This window comes from Notolabrus celidotus, chromosome 1, assembly GCF_009762535.1.
Source record: "Notolabrus celidotus isolate fNotCel1 chromosome 1, fNotCel1.pri, whole genome shotgun sequence".
Taxonomy (NCBI): domain Eukaryota; kingdom Metazoa; phylum Chordata; class Actinopteri; order Labriformes; family Labridae; genus Notolabrus; species Notolabrus celidotus.
Window position 1 is genome coordinate 14,243,435 of NC_048272.1, and position 24,290 is coordinate 14,267,724.

General features: G+C 38.0%; 1 protein-coding gene across 1 annotated transcript in view; it reads left to right on the forward strand.

Moving 5' to 3' along the window:
• Nucleotides 1–9,996: 9,996 nt before the first annotated feature.
• The window catches only part of tox2 (TOX high mobility group box family member 2), a 154,188-nt gene continuing 139,894 nt past the window's right edge, over nt 9,997–24,290 (forward strand). The window contains exons 1-2 of the mRNA XM_034680817.1: nt 9,997–10,019; nt 10,878–11,022. The gene's annotated coding sequence lies outside the window, so the exon portion shown is untranslated. The remainder of the gene's footprint in view (nt 10,020–10,877; nt 11,023–24,290) is intronic.

Consider the following 24,290-nt stretch of genomic DNA (forward strand, 5'->3'; position numbering starts at 1 on the left):
CAAGTCTGTGTTATACACTTGATTCTGATTGGTCAAAATCCTGTCACAATGATAATGAATTCTTAGTACACAAAGGCAGGGACAACCTGATCACACAAGTCATATTAAATCAATCAGCCTAAAGAGCTACTGGACCTCGTCCATCTCTGACCGGGAAAAGAGGAGCATGATCCTGTCCTGCAATCCAGACTACGTCAGCAGAGCTGGTTTGTTTTTAAGTTGCTGATTGCTGTAATGTAATCTTAACTATAGTTGTAGTGATAATAGCAAAACAATATTAAAATTGGTTTATTTATGTCAAATAGCTTCTCAAACGTAAAACTCCAAGAAGAAGAGCTGAATGAGGACAAAAATGTCAACACAGATAGTCCGGCAGAAACCTTCAATGTAAATGTTCAGTTTAATGAAATTTTTAACAAATAAGCAGGCTAATGTTTTAACTTGACTGTGAATTGTCCTGCAAGGAGACTAATGACAATCCATGGAAGAGCTGCCAACCGAAGAATCAGAGGGACAGTTTTTTTTTGTTTTTAGGCATTTTGAGAAATATTTTTTAAATCAATTGAATTTTGGAGGGATGGGCATTTCAAGTCAAAATACTCTTTCACAGTCATGCACGTTTATCAGAGGATTACGCCAAATCGACTTCAATTGGTAGCTAGGTAATGAGCGGGATAATGTATAGTGAACAGGTGGTTATGCAAATTAGAACAGGACAGGATGGAGCGCAATTGGCCTAGCAGTCTCAGAGAGCCCCATATACAGAGGCTTTAGTCGCTGGTTTGACTCCCGGCCTCTGCTATTTGCTGCATGTCTTCCCCCGCTCTCTACTCCCCATATTTCCTGTCTCTCTTTAGTTGTCCAATCAATAATAGCAAAATTTCCCCAAAATTATAACTTTAAAAAAGAATCCTGACAGAGTGAGCAGGACCCCTCTGCTTTATATTGCTCACCCTGCTGAGATTCTAATTTGCACAAGCACACTACACATCATCCCTAATTTGAACGAAAAAAAAAGTCTTGAAAACCTTATCTCTTTAATGTCTTTTTAATTTGGACAGTTATTTCGCTCAATTTATTTTCGCAAATATTAGAGGAGTACATTGTTTATTCCTGAATGTACTGTATGTTTCTGAAGTTCACGTAAACATTTTGACTATTAACTTTATTAAACTTGCTGGTTTATTAACTAGGCGTCAAACTAACAAATACAGTGTGGCCACCATTTTTTATTTTACTCACATATCTGTAAAATCTAAAACTGGCCATTAATCGAATAACATTTCCTAACACCAATCAATGGCTTGTTACACTTACAGTAAGTACAAATTACATCAAAACAGTAACCTCGTGAGATGGGGAATTTCTGCTTTATACAAGTGAGAAAACCACACTTTAATTCTGCTGTTAAACTTGAGAAGCTGTCTTGTGAGAGTATTTGGAAAAAGACATGAGGTGTGACTTGTTGAAGTTTCATGTTTCACCCTCACTCTCAGCTTTTCATTGCTGAGGTGGGGGTTTTCTTGTGATGGAAAGCAAAACGCTTGCAACTCCTGACTGAGAGATAAGGTCTACAAATGACTGTGAGCAGATTGTAAACAATTTGGAAACACACAAAAGTATCAGTGTTATTGTTTTCTAAAAGTCTGCAACCATATTTGCTGCAAACACGAGACACCAATTGATTCATATACAACATGCAGTGTGTATGTGTGTGTGTGTGTGTGTCTGTGTGTCTGTGCAAATTACAGTTACCTTCAACAGGCCAGTGTTTTGTTCAGTGTGAAGCCACTCCCTGTGTTGTTTTATAGCATGAATGTAAAAAATGTGAGAAAACACCCTCACACTCCTCGCTCCCCGTGCTGTACCTGCCTGTTTTTTCACATAAACACACTGCCCTGCGGCTGTCATTTCCCATGCTACACAAACAGTGTGTTTAAACTACTTTAATGCAACGTGTTATTACTGTTTCCCTACTACTACCATTATAAATGCTGCTGCAGCTAAATCACCATTAGCCGCTGGTGCTGCTGCTGCTGCTGCCATGCTGCTATTGTTGGTGATTTTGTTATTGCAAATTTGTAATGCATCGCCTTCAGGCTATAAATCTTGCGCTGGATTACTGTGTGTAAGTCGTTTGTATGGTTTTGACTCATCAATCAGAGCTGGAATGTTTATGTTACAACTGCCACTTTGTATGATGGATGAAGATGGGTGTTTTCTAACATACAGTAGCTGTAGTAGGGGATTGAGCCGCTGTGTGTGTGTGCGTGTGACGGAGCACAATGCGAGCGGTGACACTCATTATTCCATCTGCAGTCGAGAGTGATTGAACACGCCACATATTAACTGTCTTTTTCCTCTTAATCCCATTGTGTTCTGCAAGATTAAATTTGAACACTAATAAACGTTTTTTATGACTAATTAATGTCTCGCACCTTGCCAAGAATCATTCTCTTCCTCTGCTAATTCTAATTGGTCCAATTAATCATGCAAAAGGTAATTAGCATAGTTTGATGTGCAGTAAAGCCACTCGGCGGAGCCCACAGGGGGATTTGGAGAGCTTTTGTTTCTCGATACAAACAGAAAATTAGTCAAGGGTGGTAGGCGCTTGATGCTGAAGCACAGTGCAACACAATACTAATGAGTGTGTTCCATTGTGAGGCTCTTTATGGGACTGACAGCCATATTCAAACCAAAGGCAGATGTACGGTGCAAGTGAATGAAGAAGCTGTGGCTGCCGGGAGAGATCTGGAGATTTACAGTGAGAAAGGCCGCTCTTTAACACACAGACACACTCTGAGTCAGGAGCTTATTCCCGGGTATAAATAGATTTTCAAAGGTCTTCTGCAGCAGCCTATAATAGACACATATTGATCTAGATTTTCTTCCGTACACGCAGGTCTAACTTCTTTTCAAATGGTTAGTGAAAACTTTTCAGGAATTTCAAGGCGGTATTTTTTTACCGATAATAATTGCAAAAAAAAAATCAATGTTGGAGATGGTTTTTTTTATTATCAAGACTAAAAACACTGTCTCTTAATCTTTATTAAACTGATCAGATCACTGTTCCTTCCAAACAAACAAACTGAGGTGTAAATGGACTTGTACTTATATAGCGCTTTTCTAGTCTTTCTGACCACTCAAAGCGCTTTTACACTTCTCGTCACATTCACCCATTCATACTCATTCACTCACTGATGGTAGAGGCTGCTACAGTGAGGGACCATCAGTGTCAGCTAATCTCATTTGTTCACATTCAGACACCTCTGAACAACAGAGGGAGCAATGTGGGGTTCAGTGTCTTGCTCAAGGACACTTCGGCATGTGACTGCTGGAGCTGGGATCGAACCGCCAACCTTCCGGTTGATAGACGACCGACTCTAACCATTGAGCCACAGCAGCCTGAGTCCTGATTACAAAAAAGGAAGTGATTTTAAAGGAAGGCGATAAATACTCTCTGTAAATATACATGTAGATACACAATGCAACAATTCTCAAGCAGAATTCCATATTTCTATTTTTTGTATTATTTAACTTCTATTTTATAATGTAAAACTACCTCTGCAACTCACCACTGCACTTTATCATATTATTTTAGCCTGTACATATTAGTCATGCCTATTTGTTGTTTCTTTGTATTTATAGCTAAGGTTATTGTTATTATATTTTCATTTTATTTTTTATTGTAGTTCTTATTCTTATTCCTATTCTTATGCCTTTCACAAAGAGAGCACAGTTTACTAAAGTCAAATTCCTTGTGTGTTCAAGCATACTTGGCGAATAAAGCTGATTCTGATTCTGATTCTGATTCTGATTCTGAAAAGTGGTATGTTATTTGTAAAAAAATAAATAAACTGTATTGGGAAATTTGGGACAATTTTGCATACTGCTATGAAAACCTAAATTTGGAGCCTGCCACCACTGCCAAAATGATTGACATGTCTTCTGCTAGGTTTAAAATTAGACTCAAACCCACCATGGTACTGATGCTGTGACAGGCATCTTTACAGTATATCGTCTGTAAATACAGTAGAATACCAACCCTTATCTTCTTTATGTTTATTGTCTTTTTCTAGTCATGGCACAAAAACATTCATACTTTATATCCACGGACACACACCCATACTCAAACTCAACTTTTATATAAGTTAGAGTAAAAACATCATTAAAAACTCCTCTTCATTTTACAGTGTCCTTACAGGTGAGGCCTACATTTCCAATATCTATGATGTTTCCCTATTTTATTTCATGGTCAGTTAAAACTCAAAAATTGTCTCTAGTCTTATATTTATGCTTTGGTAGTTGGGTGGCATTAACTTGTTTTTTTAATGAATAAAAACATCAATCAAATCCTAATAAATGAATTTTTAAAAAGTCATAGATTACATAATGAGAGGCATAGAGAGAACAAACAGTTACTGTGTTAATGAATGAACCAGTGACTAATGTTTACCTCCTAATTATTATCATGCTGTGCAGTTCCTCAACAAACCCTTTGTAATTAATCTGCATAAGGTGCTATTGTCATAAAAAACAATAACTTATTAGTTACTGTGAGATGTGTCTCCACAGGCAAAATTGTACCACATACTGATCTGCAATTAGGAATATTATTAATTCAAAATCCCCTTGCTATTACTCCTCTGTCTACACAAATAAAGGAGTCTATTAAACAGTTATTTTTCTTTTGCACAGAATGCAAAATTAAATGCATAAAAGTGTATGACAGCTCAGCTTTGATTCTCATCATGGCTTTCACAGCACATTCACATGGATATTCATATCCATGTGTCATGTGATCTGCATACACAGCCCTCTAAGGCTCATTTATGCTTCCTTTACAAATGTAAAGTGTAGATTTTAAACAATATAACAGTCACTCCCCATATATTGCCATGTGTCCTTTATGTCGGGATGGTCAAAACACAATGTACCCTCCAGTCTCACACAGACCTCCACCACCGTCCTTTGCTACGTCCAACTTACATTCAGTGCCTTTCTGATTTCAGCCTAGCTGTTCTGTTGTAGTGTCTATCCCTGTGCCCTGGCGAGGTAACATCACATATATGTTTGAAGTTTCTAAACAATCCACAAAACTTTTCTCAAAATTAAGACATTTTTCAAAGTGTTCTTCTTTGTTGTGTTTTGCTGGTCTGGCTTGAAATGCTCTAAGTAGTTTTTACAAGGTTTCTCTCCAGATGTAAATAAATGCACTTCATTGTATTAAACACTAGAGGCATCATTTGAATGTTATTGGAACTACAGACTAGGTTCACATACTTAATATGAATTTGATCTTGGTGACTCACCTCCACACCTACATATTCTTACGTGTGTTGAAACGTGCCGTTGAGCCTCTAGAAATATGTAAGTTAGATGACAGGAAGCTGCGTGCAATGTGTATCAGACATAGAGCATATAAGAACCTTTAGTGTCACATATCAGAGTGCAGAAATAAAAGGAAACAACTGTTAATACTGTTATAAGTTTACTTCTCATGTGGCTTCTACTCATTCAAACTGAGTCAACAATAAATGTTAGATTCATACGAATACTGCTCTGAAAAAACAAACCATTTTCAAGTTTCATTCAGTGTGGGATCTACCACTCTATATTTCCAGTACAGGACTATTTTTTACAACACAACCACGTCTCTTTAAAAGAATTTATAGGGTATGTTATGTAATATATCTGTATAGGTATCAGGCTGCTTTAGAGGAGCAGTATGTTTGCAAGTTTTTTTGTGTCCAGGGAGCCTGAGGACATGCATAAATCAAAAGAATGAAACATACATTCATGTATTCAACAGACTGAGTGATGTTTGTTTGATGCATGTGGTTGCAGAAAAATATTTATTAATTGTTGTGTAAAAATACACATGTATATGGAGATTTAGAGTCTCAGTTTATTCTGGGATTATCAAACCGGTGATCCCTTGGACTACAGCTTAGATCAGTCTTGCTATTTTAGTGAGACACTCATAATGATCAGATTGGCAAACATATGTCTCTTCACTTTTCACTTCATCAGTTTTACACCATGTCAGCACTTATGGATGCACTTAACACATTAAATCAAACAAAGCCAAGCTTCAATCTCATAAAACTAATTTACAAATTAAAACAAGAACATTTAACATCAGATAAGGAAAATTCAGCACTTCTCTTGTCATTATTTTTGCACAATCCACAATTCCTCCCCTGCACATTTCTTATCTGCTCTCTTATCTTTCTGCACCACAAAAATCTATGCACAGTTAGAGTGTCAGCGAAAAAATAGCTGGTCCTATAATATCATTCCACAAGCCGCGGTTGATTATGAGAGTGAAATTGGCAGCGGGGCGTGGAATATCCCCCCGGTGATTTTCCAACTCCAACTCATTTCAAGGGCCATCTCTGGGTCCTGATCTCTGGGAACTCGGGGTCGGCTGGGCCCCGGCCCTCTCTGTGCTGTTGCAGTTGTTGATGTCTTGATCGCTGTTTCATAGACTTTCACGTGTCGCTTTCAATGCTGCAGCGCCAAAGGGACCTGCTGCAAGGAGGAAGTGATGCAACCACAAAGACATGTAAGAGCGGCATGAAAACACTGACACTGCGGTTCACTGACCTCAAAGGAAGGAAAAGAGAGAAAGAGAGAAAGAGAGAGAGATACTCAGAGAAGGGGAGAGATAGAGACAGTGACTGTTTTAAAGGTGGTCAAAAGGTCTAAATGTCAGGGGACGGTTTGGAACAAGAATGTCAAACTAGTGTTGAGGATAATTTTGCAAGCATGTGGTTTTTGTTTCTCATGCATCTTTCAGACACATAACCCAGCACATAAAATACTACAGTATCACAAAGTGGGTTTTATTGTACTCAACATAAATCAGGTAAATGAGAGGTGAAGAAACCAGACTGCTTGATTCTAACCTTAACACTGACAATCTAATTGCTGCTGCCAAAATATTTGATTTTAAGTAAATTAGATCAGTAGCTGAAAAAACAGTCTTGGTAAATGGAGCTTTATCTGTAAGTCAAGGCCATTAGCAGCCTGAGTCTGAGTTGCCCTGGGCTCTGTAATTAAGTCCGCTCAAGCGCAGCTAAACATTTTTGACATTTTTCCTAGTCCAGAATTAACTGTCACAGCAGAGGGAGAAAGTAACCATCTTGTCACATTGAGTTTATCTGAGGATTGTGAAATGCTCTCCTCCTCTCTCCCTCTGTCTCTCTCTCTCTCTCTCCTTCTCCCCCCCCCTCTCTCTCTCCCTCCCTCCCTCTCTCTCCCTCTGTCTCTCTCTCTCTCTGTCTCTCTGCCCATGTCTCTCTACAACGCACATACTCATACATGCACCCAACCTGGATCTCATTTCAGTAATGTTTCATGATGAGCGAGATGATGGAAAGTGTGACCAGACCTTAATGTTTTGAATGTTTGGGTGGCGCCGTCATCAGGTTACATTACTCTGTTAATTGTGAGGCAAATGCATTCCTGTAGCTTGTATATATAGAGCCCAGGTCTGGAGCTCATCTACAAGGTCACATGACACAAATAAAAACCTCTTATACAAGACTTTGTGGAGGAAAGTTACTATAAAATGCTTTGCAGTAACATACATAACAGTGTACATTTTAAAACACACACACACACACACACACACACACACACACACACACACACACACACACACACACACACACATGCTGAACTGAGTTGATTTGTACGAGCAGATTCATCTGGTTGCTCTAGCTGACAAACAGAAATATGAGTCAGCAGCTTTGAATTGAAAGGTAGTGCAAACCAGGGGCGTGTCCAACCACCTGTGGTGGCACTGGCTCCACCTTGAAATCAGATTTGCCAACCCAGGTTCCACCCCGAAATCCTAAGCTATGATTGGCTATTTGCCTTGTCAGAGGCAGGGCTTATATTAAAATCAACTATTTGGGCTGTTTTGTCAGCACCATCAAATGTGACTTTGGACGATCCCTTGAAATTAAGCCAAGAAGATTGATGTGTCCCCACTTTTTTAATTAAAAAGTATATACACTGGAATATCACAACTGTATGATACTTTAATGTTAGTTGTTAATAGTGAAGACAGAGAGGTTAAATGTTATGTATTTGTATATGTGTGCATGGATGCTGTGGCCACCCCAATTGGGTCACCCCAGTTAGAAAATTCTGGACATACTCTTGGTGCTAACATGTAGCATATAGCATGGCAACTCCCAAACTGTCCAGGAACATCCTGGTTTCCAGTAAAAAAAATACTTTTATTTCATAAATTATACAATCAGTGTGTGATGTAAGATTAGTCAAGAACACAGAGTTAATAATGTGTCACTGAAGTTTGGTAACACATGGAAAATGATCAAGAAAAAAAATGATTGTAAGTTTTGCATTAGAGCTGCTGAGAAGGATTTTTGGTTTGTATAAATATTAGCACCCCCTGTGGACAGATGTACATTTCAACATGCTGCATGGCAAAAAACTCATTGTGCTTTCTTTTAAAAGTCTAATGTAACACTCATTGTGAGGCTGTTTCTTCAGCATCCTGATAATTGTCAGGCCTGACACCTACCCCACAGCAGCCACAATATTTTCAGCTTTAAAAATGACAATATAGAAAATGTTGATCTTGTTGCTGGTGGTCTCATTTGCTCTTGTAGGTCATAAAGAGGCATTTGTTTCAATTTCAGTCTATTTCACAAACAGTTAAAAACTCCTCACAGGAGCTTTAAAAGGAACCTGGACATGATGGCTTTATTGAATTAACATGATATTTTATATGTATGTCATGCAAAAAACAAGCAAACAATAGATTTCTATATTTTTGGTTATTTTGAAAAAAGGATTAAACTCATGAATTCATAAATTAATTTATGGGCCACTATCTGTTAAGCTTCATTATTCAAGGTGAGCATCTTATAGGTCAACTAAAAGTCAGGTTGAGTCAGCATTTTAAATATAGAAACCGTTGCCCATATGGGTTTCAAAACTCTGCTTCAGAAACTAATGAGTAATGTCATCGGGACTTTGCCCATGTTTTATACAGTCCACAGTTTAAGGTGTGTCTCTTAACACCTTTAAACCTAAACCTTTAAAGACTCTTCTCACGAAAAGGATCCAGCTTGCCCTGTCAGGATTCTGATTTGCTTTTGACCACGCCTTCCCTTCTTTGTTCTTCCTCAAAAACAGATCGTAAAATCAATAGCCTTTCTCGGTAAATACAGATCAAGGGACAAAAAAACAATCTGAAAAAGGTTACATTTTGTAAACTCTTACTTTTGGATATTTGTCATTCACATCCTCGTACACAAACTGCATTTTAGACAAGAGAAATTGCGGGTAGTTCTTTCAGCTAATTTATAAAATCCTCCTCCTTGTCAGTAAAACAATCTGAAGAACAAAAAAAGACAACATTTCATGTCAAGCAGATGGTGAAATGAAAGTACTAAAGAAAAAGTCTATTCAAACAGCACAGTTGTGTAAGAGAGTTTCCAGACTATTCAAGAGCTTTTTAATGAAGGTAGAGTCGAGCTCAGACCATCACCCACACACATTACTCATCCGTCATAAAAAAGACCATTTCTGCTAAGTTTCATTTATTGAGAAGACAAAGTTTTTTGTCAGCTTATCACATCGTGGTTACAATGGGGAGCTGGGAGGTTATAAAAACCACGTGATAATGTCATACAAAATACTACCTAAAGAAAAGACTCAAGTCAATATGGTGCAAATTCCCCCTGATGACCACACATTAAATTAATCACCACACGTTAGCATTTCAGTCGTCCACACGCCATTAGTCCGTGCTGTAATTATACCACACATTCCATATATTACTTTGAATGAAAGAAGTCCAATTACAATCCTTTTACTCTGTCTCTCACTGTGCTGCCTGATGCCTCCATAAAAGTCTGTGATTAAATTACTCAGGGGAAAGCACTCACATTTTATATGACAAGCCCTGACGCATCGCTCAGCCACGAATTCCCCGACCAGCAGCAAATCTTCTGAGCAGCTCCGACTGCGGACAGGTGGGTCCAGATGACGGAGGGAGACAGAGAGACAAGTCCTTCCAGCTTTACGCCTTCTGCTATTATTCTCTGTCTGTTCCTCTTGATATAGAGCTAGCTTACCTGCCATACATATTGTATCATCTGACAGGAACATTAAGAGGAATGTCACTTCATTTCTGGCATTCTGTTTCTCTCTGCTAAGCTGTCAAAATGTTGAGAAACACAATGCTTATCATCTTGTAACCACGCAGGGGCTCTCCAGACAAAATCATAGCCAAACATGGGTTATTCAGAACATCTCTACTGTCTGTTTGAAGTAGTTTTTAGCACATGCAGCAATGCCCTTCTTTCAATTTAAATACAGTTAAAGGCTTAAAATGAATCTACAGTTATTGCCCACTCCCACAGGTTTCTCTGTGGCTGAAAATTCCCTCATCTGAGACAAGTGTCTGCAGCAGACTGTGGGTGTTTCTATGCTGATCAACAGTGGACACCGTGAGAGAAACCGCCGTTCAAACAGCAAAGTAAGAAGTTTACATAACACCCAAATGCAAGTTTATTTAAGAGTTTTATTCCCCAGACGTCGATGTACGGGGAGTCATTTTAGGCAAACAGTGTGAAAAGTAGGGCTCCAAAACAAAAATTCCCCTCATATCTATCAGCAGAAAAAATTCAGAAGTGGCGCTGGAATGTGAAATGTGAGTTCTGGGAAGACATGGGCCAGACACACACACACACACACACACACGCACACACACACACACACACACGCATGCACGCACGCACACACACACACACACACACAAATACACAGAGGCCCCTTCTGACAAGAAAGGAAACCTTAACTTGTCAATCACGTCACTCTTCTGTCAATAGATGTTTAATCCTCTGTTGAAAGCTGGTGGGTGCTGGATGAGGAGACAGACAGGAGGTTAAAGGTGAAGTGGATGACAACTCAACCCCCCCTCTTCGAAAAAACACTGCAAGAGTTTTCCGTCGTCTGAGCAAAGTTGGCTGAAAGGTAAGAGTCTTACTGTTTTTCTTTTAGCTGAATCCTTCATTTCAGCTTGTGAGGGTGATTTTGATCAAGTGATACTGAGGACAAAATTATTGTCACTGCCTTTGAGATCAAAGCTTTGTTAGCAATCAAAAAGAAAGATAAAAAGTTTTATTTGACTTATTTACGAATGATCTCCATCAACAATTGTTAAATGCAAAATTATAATAATAATACATGTATCTAGATTCCTTGTCTGTATATAACAAGCTCTACATTGTTACACAAACAGCTTTTAAAAAGACGAAAGAAATAAAAGATGAAATACAAGTAATTAAAAAGCAGAAACATTGAATTTAAATATACATAAAGATCAAAATGTTTCTTTGTTTGTAGATTATGTTTGGGGCTTTTTATGCCTTTATTTGGAGGATAGGACAGTGGCTAGAAAAGGCAACTTAATGACAGAGTGGGGGTTGACATGCAGGAGAGGATTGCAATGTAGGGTAGGATATGAGCCCGGGCCGCAAGCTTCAAGAACGGCTCTGCAACTGTGCATAGGGTGCGCAATTTAACATACATTGATGTTATTTGTAATACAAAAATTCTTGAAGTACATTTCCTGGAGTCTAGACCAAGGTTGACCATATAAACCGTTCAAAACCACACATAAGTCAATCTTCAACATCAAACAGGTGAACAAACATTTAAACACTAGAAAGTAAAAATAAAGCTCTTTAACTTTTCAGCTTAGTTATTCCAACTTAAAGCTCCTGTAGGGAGTTTTTTTATCGGTTATGAAACAGACTGAAATTAATGATGACACCACTTCTTGATCTACAAAAGCTAACCAGACTGTTTTTTTTTCTACATCGTTATTTTTACTGGCTGAAATTTCTGTTGTATTGTGTCAGATTAAGTCATTAATAGCATAGCATGACATCATTTTTCTATTTTTCATGGCAATTGTTCTTGAAGACCAATATATATGACTCTTAAAAGAAACACTTATAATTGTAACATCCGTAATATAAGTTGCACCAGTTCATAAGGCAAAGTCTATTTTGGGGGGCTCTCAGAGGGAGGAAGGTTTGAACTGTATTCCTGCGTGAAAACTTATTTTATTTTCAACAATGTGCATTTTCTATGCAGATGTGTAGCTCTTTCTAGGACCAGAAGCTCACAGTGGTGTTATAGATAGTTGTGAGGTGAGGCATCATTTTAAAGTACATGTGTGTAAAACCAAATCAGCAAAGAGATAAGAAGTACCTCACAGGATTGCCAAAATGGATTCAAACTGAAAGTCCCTTACAGGAGCTTTAAGTTCATCCAAGTTAGTCTCAAATAAAATCCACTTTCACACATATACTGTCATACGTAGTCAAAAGTGACTTTATTTTTACTAACTGCAGTTCCTAAATACTTAAAAAAAAAGAGATATGTTTATCTAGGTTAAATGCATTAGTAGTACTTTACAGTTAAAGCCTTTTACATGAAAGTGCTCTACAAAGATTGAATTCAGTTAAAGGTAACACAAAGCACCCTACAGAGACATGTCTTTTGTCATCTACTATTGGTGTGTTTGCAATTAGAATATGCACTGTAGTTTTTCTTGAGGTACAAATGTTTCTTCTATTGTATAAGGCGATATGTCATTCATCCTCTCTTATCCGTGATGGCAGCGTGTACTGCTTTATACTCCGTTAGTCTGGAAAAGACAGAGACAGTTGAATCAATTGCGGTCTATGTGTGTGTGTAAACAAATCATAATGAAACAAGCGCAGTGAGGACAATACACTTGTTGCCAACAAAAATACATCCGAGCTTATATAAGCCTCATCATCACCATGACAACGGCTTTACTTGGTAACATGGGGATGTATTTGTGTATAACCACAGCAATGTCTTCCAATTGAATTAAGCTGCACCTGTGCACATTATGGATGGAAATAATAGACTGAAAGCAACTGTTCCTGCCAGCCTGTTGCTGACTAGATATGAGACTGTTTGATTCTGTGCTGTTTTTATGCAGCTGTGAGAGCACATTTCTCCCCCGAACAGATGACAGAGAGAAAAGATTAATTAGCTGATAATCAAAAAGTGATGGCTGGATAACAAAGGTGTCATTTTTGTGGCATGAGTTTGCAGAATGCTGTGAGAAAAATGCCGAAACATCTAGTTTACACACGTCAAAGAGACCTCTGATCTTCAGTTAGTCACTTTTTTACAAGCTATTTGTCATGTTTGGATTATCCAGCTAATGGTAAGTACTGGTAAGTTCTTAGCTTGTATTTTACTTGACGGATTGTAGACAAACGAAGCATATATATCTGTAACTGCATTAGCATGAACCTGATGTACATTGCAAACAGGGAAAAAACATTCAAATCATCAGCTTCATTGTGCATTTTCTCTTGTTTTATTTACCACTGGGATATAAACTCATCACCTGATCTGTGGAGAGGACACCTGAGCTCAGTTGCATACAGAGCATATTAAATCTGAATGATGTTTAGATGTGTAAGATGAAAACGACGTGGTGAGGACAGGCTTCTCTCTGGTACACCGGCTGCTCTGTGGAATAATTGGAGAATGTTATGCCAGCTCTGTCAATACATTTTCTCAGAGGGTAACAATGAATATTTATGATTAATTCAGCTTTCTGTAATAAATATTTGATGGCACTTCTTTCACCAAGCTGGTAACATAGAATAAAGGTTCAAGAGGCGTTCAAGAGACCAAGACATGTCCACATGCTTCATCTGTTTATTTGTTTAATGTTGGAAACAGAATTTAGATTTATACAGATATAAAAAAAATAGAGGTTTGACTTGTAGTTATAATTGTTCTATTAAGTTGAAGATACATAAACAAGATTATGCAACATGCATCAGTCAGTACCAATATATCATTTACAGCTGAATCATACTGTGATCTGATAAGAATGGAGCCAGGGACTAGTTGTGATTGGAGGCGGTTGGGGTTGTTTTAAAAATTACGTGTGGCCTCATTTTCTGATATAAAAATATTTTGCTTGTTCTGCCTTTACCATCAGTGGAGCTCTGAAAACAAAAGCACTGCATGGGAGACGAAAGGGAATAATAATGGTGATAATAATAATACTTCTACTGCTACTACTACTAATACAACAATAAGAATGATAAAAATATTAATAATGATAATAATAATACTTCTACTACCACTACTACTATAATACAACAACAACTGCTACTACTACTACTATTACTACTACTACTACTACTAATAGTATTAATATAATGATTATAAGAATGATAATAAGAATGATAATGATAATTCTACCACTACTACTACTACTAAAACGACAACTATTACTTCCACTACTACTACTACTACTACTACTACTACTACTACTACTACTACTACTTCTTCTGCTGCTGCTACTGCTAGTACTAGTTCAACATCTACCACTACTACTAGTACTACTACTACTACTATAACAACTACTGCTAACACTACTTCTTCTACTACTTCTACTGCTCGTACTACTAATACATTTACGACTTAAACTACTATTTCTACTTCTACTACTACTAATACAACAACTGCTACTACTACTTCTAATAATAATAATTTTTATAATAATAATGATATTAATAATTGTATAATAATAATAATAATAATAATAATAATAATAATATTATAATGATGGTAACAATGATAATAATAATTATAATAATTATAAATCTACTATCACTACTGAAACGACAACTATTACTACCACTACTACGAATACTACTACTACTTCTGCTGCTACTGCTGCTACTGCTAGTGCTACTACAACATCTACTATATTACTACTTCTGCTACAACAACTACTACTCATACTACTACTACTACTACTACTACTACTATTACTGCTAGTACTACTAATACATCTACAACTTACACTACTGTTACTACTTCTACTACAACAACCACTACTTCTATAATACATCTACTACTACTAATAATAATAATGATTATAATAATGCTACTAATAATGAAAATACTTCTACTAATACTACTGCTGGTACTTCTACTACATATTCTACTACTACAACTACTACTAATACTACTACTTCTACTATTACTGCTACTGCTAGTACCACTTCTACATCTTCTTCGTCTACTACTACTACCACTACTGCTAGTACCACTTCTACATCTACTACTTCTACTACTAGTATTACTACTACTACCACTACTGCTGGTACTACCCCAGAGGAAAATTTTAATGCTCAAGGCTTTCTCTTCTAAGTCTCTGGAGACAAAATTGAGATTCTCACTTCAGCCTCATTCAAGTTTCAAATTGTTCTCATTAGTTTCTCCTAAATTTCACTAGGAGAAATAGTTGAGACCATGACATGAGTCTTATTTGAGACTTAAATGAGAGATCTCATTAATGGCTCATTTTCTTCTCTTTTTTTAAAATATATTTTTGGCCTTTTTGCCTTTATTTGACAGGACAGCTGAAGAGAGACAGGAAATGTGGGGAGTAGTGAGCGGGGGAAGACATGCAGGAAATGGTCGATTGGCCGGGAATCAAACCGGCGACCCCTGTGACGAGGACTGTAGCCTCTGTATGTGGGGCGCTTAGACCGCTAGGCCACCAGTGCCCAAAATAATCCACCCTTTAATTGTAATAATCTGGCTAAATCTGGTCAGCCCTTTCTGCGGCCCATATTTTAAATAAATAGTCTGTCATACCTGGTATGAAATCTCTATCTTTTGTAATTTCTCTCAAATACACTAAATCTTTGTGAAGTTGTTTTGTTCCAAACAGACTTATAAAGGAAGGACCATATTGTGAAGTCAAAGAAGAGATCATTTCACATCTAAATAGCTGATCTTGCAAGTGGTTCAAATGTTTTAATGAGAATTGTAACTTTGTGGACAATTAAATTGAAATGTTAATTTGGCAGGGCACTACAAATGTTGATGAAAAGATGAGCTCAGGCTCTGTCTTTGCTCCATCTGAGCTCAACTTGAGACACAAAAACTGAGTCTGACAAAAACAAATGGATGAGGTTAGATTGAGAGAGCTCCCTGATTTCTCCACCTGAGCTCAAAAGGAGTCACAACACTTGAGAAATACCTGATAATCATTTCGGATTTAGACCAGATCTCCTGTTGAACTGAAAGGGAGACTAAGCTGAGACTTTTTACAACTTTTTTTCTGGAGGCAAGAATGAGAAACAGGAGACATAAGCTATAGTCTCATTTTGCTTTCAAACAGATCTCATAAATGAAACACTTTTGAGAGCTCCTCTCTAAATTTATTTTCCTATGGGACTTCTACATCTTCTACATCATAATACATAATGATACTAATATGGATACATTTGATTTAAAGGTGCCTTTCAAAACACTCAAGGTCACCTTTCAAATCAAAACATTGTAAAATAAAATAGACAAATCAAAAGAACCAGTTAAGGAAAATTGCATAAATCATCAATATGTTAGATTAAATGCGACTGCAATGTGGCAACTGAGCTAAAAACGTTCAAACACTGAAACTGATATATTTTTAATTAAAGTGGGAGTCGTATTTTATGTGTAGTGGTCCTTACATTGAAGCTCCCATGCGTAGCTTTTAGTTTGTGTCAATTTTTAGTCTGGGCAAAACAGAGCCTGTTATCTCTTTGCTGTTCCTGAACTAGTGCTTATTTATATATTTATTCATTTTCTAAATATTTAATCTCATACATATCTCTCACTGTGAATCTCTGCTATGTGAAATGCAAATGAAAAGGCACCTAATCTGAGACCTTCCCTGTGGCAGTGGTTTCAGGTATTACTTATCACTATATAGACATAATGAACCTTATTTCTGTTGGTCTGGTTTGACATTTTAGGTCATGTGGAGTCATCTGTATAAATTTCAGTCAGTTTCATAACCACCTAAAAACCCCTTATTGGAGCTTTAAGCAAAGTTATTTCTTTGCGACTGAGGGCGTCCAGAGTGCTCTGGCAAACATACAGAGTGCCCAAAGCCAAAGTTTCATTTATGTGTAAATACCTAATGAAGATGAAATGTCAAGTGTAAACGGTGAGTAGAGTTGGATTGAAGTTCAAGCGCTGAAAGTTGCTGAAATGTCATTGAAGTATAGGTAATGAGCTGATCTGGAGGTGTCAGTCTGAATAGATATTCTGATAGAAATTAGTGCCAGTTAGAGTGTATTTAGTGTGAAAAACTGTCAGTAGACCTTTGAAGTACAAGCAGTTGAGGTAAATTTTGTCCATACAGTAAAAGTTGAGTGAAAAGGTGAAGATGTCAGTTGAAAAGAAAGACATTAAATGACTCAAATGATGTCAAAGTGGTTGCATTGTCAGCTGAAAGGCAAGAGATGAAAGCAGTTGGTGTAGGTGTAAATTTGAAATTGGGCTGAGAACTAGTACAAGATCCAGTTTTACAAAAAGAACCTCTGTCAAATCATTTACATCATCTGTCTGCTGAGAAAGATTATCATTGAAGGCCCTAACACATGTTAGTGTCTGACAGGTCTTTCTTAAAGTTCACTTCCTGATTCCAGTGAATGAATGAGCATTAAAAGACATCCGCGGCCAAATGTTAAATGTAATAGCGTCAGTCAAACTGCTACGGAAAGTCTTCCAGTTGTTGTTGCTACTGGCAACAGAATGTTCACCTGAAAATAACTGCGGGTGGTCGAGCAGAATTGACTCATACAAACATTGTCTAGATAGATAAATAAATAAATACATCAAAATGTTACAGTAAAGTTGACCTTTTTAAACACAGCTATTGCTTTCATCAGTTTGCTCAGCCGTGTTTACTCCTCAGCAGAAAATTAAAAAGGCTTGCTGTTCTTGTAACACAATATCCTTGCATGATTTAGCATCCCACATGGAAGTAAAATATACCGTTAAGATGCAGTATGTTTGGGGGGCTCTCAGAGGAAAAGGGTTTGAACTGCTCTTTTATTTTCTCCATCCTGCTAGCTACTCGTACTGAAGTTGAGTTCAGCCTATGGTAGCACTGCTCGCTGATCTTCCTCTGGTCACTTTTTGTCTCAAACTGAGTCTGTCATGGTTTGATTAGATTAGTTTGCTCCTTGTGTTTCATGCCTTGGTTCCTCCCTGTGTTTATTCTGTATTAGTTATCATTCATCTCCCTTGAGTGTTTAGTGATCCATGCCTCTTGTTGTGTTTTCTAGTCATGTGTTTACTGTTTTATTTTGTAGTTCTTGATCCCTGTCTTTCCAGTTTGTTTTACTTCCTGCTCTTGTGTGTTTCCCTCCTTTTTGATAACCCTCATTGGTTTCACCTGTGTCCTGTGTCCCACACCTGTGTTAATTACTCTGTGTATTTAATTCCTCTGTTTCCTCTGTCCCTGGTTGGATCATTGCCTGTTTTCGAAACTGCCTACTATACTAGCAGTATGTACTGATTTGGCCAAAATTCAGTATGTAGTATGTATTATGTAAACAACAGCAAAATCTGCGGTATGCCAAAACTCCCCGGATGTTGTACTGATTCGGGAATGGGACCAGTATGCCTCGTGTACTGTTTCCCACAATGCACAGCGCTCATTCCGCTTTTTCTTTTCTCTTCTTTTTTTTGATGGGGGGAACTCAGTTTTTAGGTGCTGTGAAAACTATTAAATTCCATATAAACCACTTCCTAACTTTTAAAATCATAAATGGATGCTAAAGAAGCATTTTCGCTATCAGCTTCGCCATTGTTTACTTCCACTTTCCAAAAATGGAAATTCTGTGACGTCAGGCTAAAATGTCTTAAGAAGTATTTTTTTATTCTTGTTAAAGGGCTTGAATTTTAGATGTCACTTTGACTGAGAGGTGTGAATATTTATTACCTCTTTCGTGGATTCGCTTGATCGCGTAACAATTTGTGAATGCCTTCTTGATACATTGTTGTGAATGCCATGAACAGAAAAGAGAGGGAGAAGATGAGGAGCAAGGAAATGTGGTTTCAAAATAAAAGTGTAATGGAAAAGGCTGGTAGGGTGAACAACGATTATGAGTCGACTTGCAAAACATTCAAGAAAAGCTTTTAATTTTGGAACGTGTGGTTTCAAATCCCACACCTGTGTTAACTGACATTTGTTCTGCTGTGAGAAAAAAGGGTATACAATTTTCTAACCCAGTATTAAAATGTCTTGAATTAGACTTTTAAAAAATATGTAGTCACCCTTTTCTCTTGCAACAAATGGACACTTTTAAAAAGAAGCCGTATATATGTGTCGTTTTTGCTCAAAGAGCACCAGAAGCTTATCAATATTTTTGCTATTTCTCTAGAATGATTAATACACTCACCAATCCATGAAGGCACCTCTAAAAATGGACACAGTGTGTATTTACTGCAAAAGTGTCTGAGATAAGTAAGAGCAAAAAACATCTCTTGATGCCCATCTTGTTTTTCATTACTTTTATAGAGACGGCATGAACAGCAAACAGACCAGGCTGTTTACATTCTTCAGCTCCATAAAGAGACACTCTCCTAAAAGCTGTTTTTCACCTGCTTACATCTGTTTTTAATGTTACATCCACGTCCACCGAGCGCGTGCAGGACTACACCAAATAACAGAGATGAATCCACAACAATGATGCAGATGTTTAAAATAACAGGGTGATAACACAGGTTGAAAGGGAACAGTGAGGAGGATGATTGAGGCAGATGGAGTTAAGGATCAGAGATGAAAAGCTAAATACTTTGTCTTTTAATACAAGAAGAAGAAATTTTAATTCATGATCTTGGGGGGGGGGGGGGGGGGGGCGATAGAAGCGAGCGAGATAAAAGCAAAAGCCTGTAATGCACTGTGACACGGGGCTCACATCAAGAGCAGAGAAAAGAAATGGTAAAAATGTTCGTCTGATAAAAAAGCCATGTTTTCTGTCAAATATTAATGACTCCATGAAAGGCTTTACTCATAACAGCGGCTATTCTGAATTTATAAGAGGGCACGGTTACACAGCAGAGTGATAAATAACTTCCTCTAGCTCTCACAACCACACCTCTTTTCTCTTTTAATAGATGGCTACACAACACAGGCAGTTGCATCTGTCTGTGTCTCTCTATCTCCTTCTCTCTCCCTCACATAGACATACACTCTGTTCCTGCGCGTGCATGTCCGTGCGCGGCGTCTCTGCAGCTTATTTTTTTCACTTTTCCCTTTAACTTCCCGTGAGTCACCAGCAGAGCAGGAAATACTTTACAGCTGTACCTTTTTTATTTTTATGTGAAAACACGGCTTAATGCACACAGAGAACAAAAGCAGGAATCTGGTACAATGTTTTGCTTCACTTGTAAATTCCTGTGCACCTACTTAATTTGCTTTGCTATTCAATGGTAAAGTGCAGTTACAGAGCTGTTACATAACCTTTGCTTGTTTAAGTATGTCATGAGCCTAGAGTGGCTTATGTAACTTTACAAGATGGTATAAATCTGTAGATTCTCTCCTCTTTTCACTTATCTAAAATCCAAGATACATCTTTTTTTCTCTGCGCTGATGGAAATTGCTCGCAGGGAATCAGTGAGAGAAGTATCCTTGATTATCATGCATGAGATTATAGTTTCTCTAAAGTGGCTGGTATCTGCATAAATCTGTCTTTTTTTCCCTTTTTAAACCACAATTAATGATATGCAGCACAGTGCTGGCTGAAAATGTTGCCTGTCACATGTGAAATGCAGGGAGAAAAGAAATTAAGATATTCTTTTCTTCACATATTCATAATTAATGTTTTCAAAGCCCCCACAAAAGGAATGAAAAGTCCTTTGATGACAGCCGAGCTCGACGGCTGCTTGCTTGTTTGTTGTCATTTGTCATTCACAGAACTACAGGGAGTGTTTAAATGTCTGCAGAGTTTTTGCCCAATGATTTGTTAAAAATTTTGTTTCAAGAGAACAACCTTCCCGAGGAGTAAACTGTGGTACAGTACAAATGAACCTGTCATTGTGGATGCTTTTAGATGAATGTCGCCCCGGTGTTACATAACCAGAAGGCATTTGGCTCAGATTCATAGACCTGCTGGTATGTGCAAGGTGAGAGGTACTGTTTACCCCTCACCAAGTGAATTAATTTTGCATGGAGTAGATGGAAATGAAAGTAAAAAGCAAATCAGTCAACAATTTGACCCCTTTGTAATCCTTCAGCTGATTCAGGTAGTACCTCTTATTGGTCTCTATCATACTTCATGTAGCTTATGTAACACTCACTGACGGTTTAGATGGACCCCCTACAGCGGTTGCTTACATATTGCCAGGGATGTGCATGTTTAGTTGAAGATTAAAAGTGCCCTCGTTAGTCCGCACCAGAATGACTTGTTGCTTACACAAATGACTAATGTTTAATTATTGTGTTTGCAATTGATAACTCTAAATGCTCATAGATGTGAGTGTGTGCGTGAATGGTTGTCTGTCTCTATATCATGCTGTTTTGAAGCCAATACACGGCGGCAGCCATATTGGAAATGCCAAACTCAACCAGACATAGTGTGACGTAAAGGGGCGGAGTTTGAGCCTCCTAGCCAACAGCTATGTGTTCCCGTCCAGGAGTCAAGTCAGTCCTGTCCTTATTTGGGCAAAAACTCATAATCTTCATATCTTCTGAACCGTCGCGTTAGAAAAAAATTCACCTCCTGTACAGTGTGTGCCGATAGAGGAATTAGCTATGTAGAGCCAAGACGTTTTTTGAGCCAGGCTGTAAGCATGTTTATTAATGCTGCAAAGATCGTCTTTTTTGAATTGGTGTCTATGTGGTTTCTGGTCTTTCTGCAGCCAGCCTCAAGCAGATTCTCGATGAATTGCAGTTTATAACACTTCTGCATGGGCTTCATAGTTTGAGACCGGAGGTTGCCGCTTGCTCTATATGTTAGCCCTGTGATAGGTTAGTGAACTGTCCAGGGTGTACCCTGCCTTCCACCCAATGTCAGCTGGGATAGGCCCCAACCCCCGCGACCCCAAACGGGATAAGAGGTCAAGATGATGGATGGATGGATGGATGGATAATTAATTGTCGATCATGTCTTGCGTCTAAGCTGTAGCACAACCACCCACCACTAGCCAGGGCTGTAGCTCTAGTTAATGGCTGCTTCCATAATGCTATAATGCCCTACTACCTGGATGTAAACAAGCACAGAAGACAGCTGGAATCTCATAGCACGGCGTAGTCTGTGCTGTATTTTAAACTAGCAAATGGAAATCAAGTTGTATGGCCACTCGGCTGGATTAATGAGTGACCATTGACTGTATCTAGGCTGGTCAATGATTCTTCATTTCCACCTGTTATGAGCTTTGAAGCCTAAAGGCCTTCTCCACAGGCACTAACATGTCATACTGGTGCAGCCAAGGCATACGAAGAAGCGACCTGGCTGGTAGAGCCAAGCACTGACATCACATTCTTTCCACTCACCAAAACATGCATTAAACTTGCGGATAAAAAAATAAAGATCCCTCAAGTGGGTACAGTCCACAGCAAAACAGATTCTCGTGTTGGTTGGAACCAATACTTACGGCTATGGAAAGTTCAGGGACTCTTGTGTTAGTGTTTGCTACGTTTGCACTTTCTGTTCCTCCTCTGCAACAGAGCCGTCAATCAATCATCTTATTTAAAACTGAACTTCTCAGAAAACGAAGAAACAAGAGTTTACTTAAGTTTTGCAGGTAGCTCATCTGGGCTTATGAGATGATGCCACGAAGTTGGCAGTAGGGTAATCATTATGGGGAAATACATGAACAGGTTTTCCTGAATCCACATGGCATCAAAGGACAAACTTAAGTCATATTATCAGTGAATATGAAAAAAAAAGTTTGATCAAGAAGTCATGTAACCTTAAATTAAACTCCTAAGAATCTTGCTTTCGAGGAATTTAAAGCAACAGCATGTACACAATTGTATTAATTGATATTTAAAGACTTTTTGTTGCTGTTTTCTTTTATTCGTCCAACTCAAGCTGGCCAAAAAGCTATGGAAGTAACTGTAAAACACATTTGAATTTGATACTTATAATAAAATTGAATTAAATAAGTTTCGGTGATGATAAAATGCTCTGTATGATGGTAAGAGGTTATAAAGATAATTTGGCATGCACAATCTGAGCATACAGTGAAAACAAGCATGGCAGGTAGTACTGCATCTCGTATTAATACTCTTTTAAATACTTCATTTAACAATAATGCAGACAGTGCAACATTACATTTCTTCTAGAAAGAGAGTACATTTGGTGGGTTAGTTTAAAAGAAGAAAGACAACATTTTCATACCTTTTCTGAATACATTACACTTTATTTCACGTAGTTAAAGGGTGGTTCATGTGTGATAAACTCTGCACTATAACTGCAGTAAGTGTGAACATTTCTGTTCCAAACAGGAAATTGATGTTAGCAGCACTAACACTTGTTGCACTAATGGTGGTTCTTGTTCTAGCCCACCGAGTAAATAAATCATAAAGTGGTATTTAATTGGATCTTTTTTATGCTGTATTTCTCATTTTCCCTCCCCATCTTTCAGCCCCCTGCCCCTCTAGCTGTCAGAACAGGCTGCATTAGTGGACATTTAAAAATCTTTTTGTATCTGCCTGCTTTGGCTCTCTGCCTGGCCCGCAGGTCGGCTATCCACCGGGAAAACTCCAGACACTCCAGATGGCCAGTCTGTTTGTGAATGCAAGTTACCAAGTGCTTTTGAACATCAGTGCAAACTTAATTAAAAAAAACATGTCACTGCTTTGATAACCAGTTAAAATAGTCAAATCTGTGAGGAACAGATATTGTTTTGAATGGTGATGAAGTTATTGTGTTGGACAGAAAAATAAACACCACGCAGTCTTTTCCGCACAAAGCTCCACAAACAATCGTCTCCAAGTCCCTGCAAAGTCTCATGCTCTGTAAAGTCCTTAGTGTGGGCAAAAGATACTGTAAGGCAGGAAGTCACTGAGTTCTTTGCTTCCTGTATGCTGCCATTTGTTGTGGTGGAAACTATGAAACAACCACTAAAGCTATGTACCCATTCAGGAGCTGGATCCTCTGCAGTCAACATCTCTGAACCAAATATGTAAGAACGGGAAACAAGGCCTGTCCTGATCAAAGAGCTTCATCTATGGGTGAAAAATACAGATTTTTGTTCTTCAGATTGGAGGACAAAACTCTTCTTTCCATTGATCACATGTTTAATGACGTGTTTAGATGATCCCTGTCACATGACTATGTTATATTTATGAGATACTTGCTTCAGATGGTTATCATGCAAATGAAGAGGACCAATGAAAATGCAGCTAACGTACACAAAGAATGGAAACC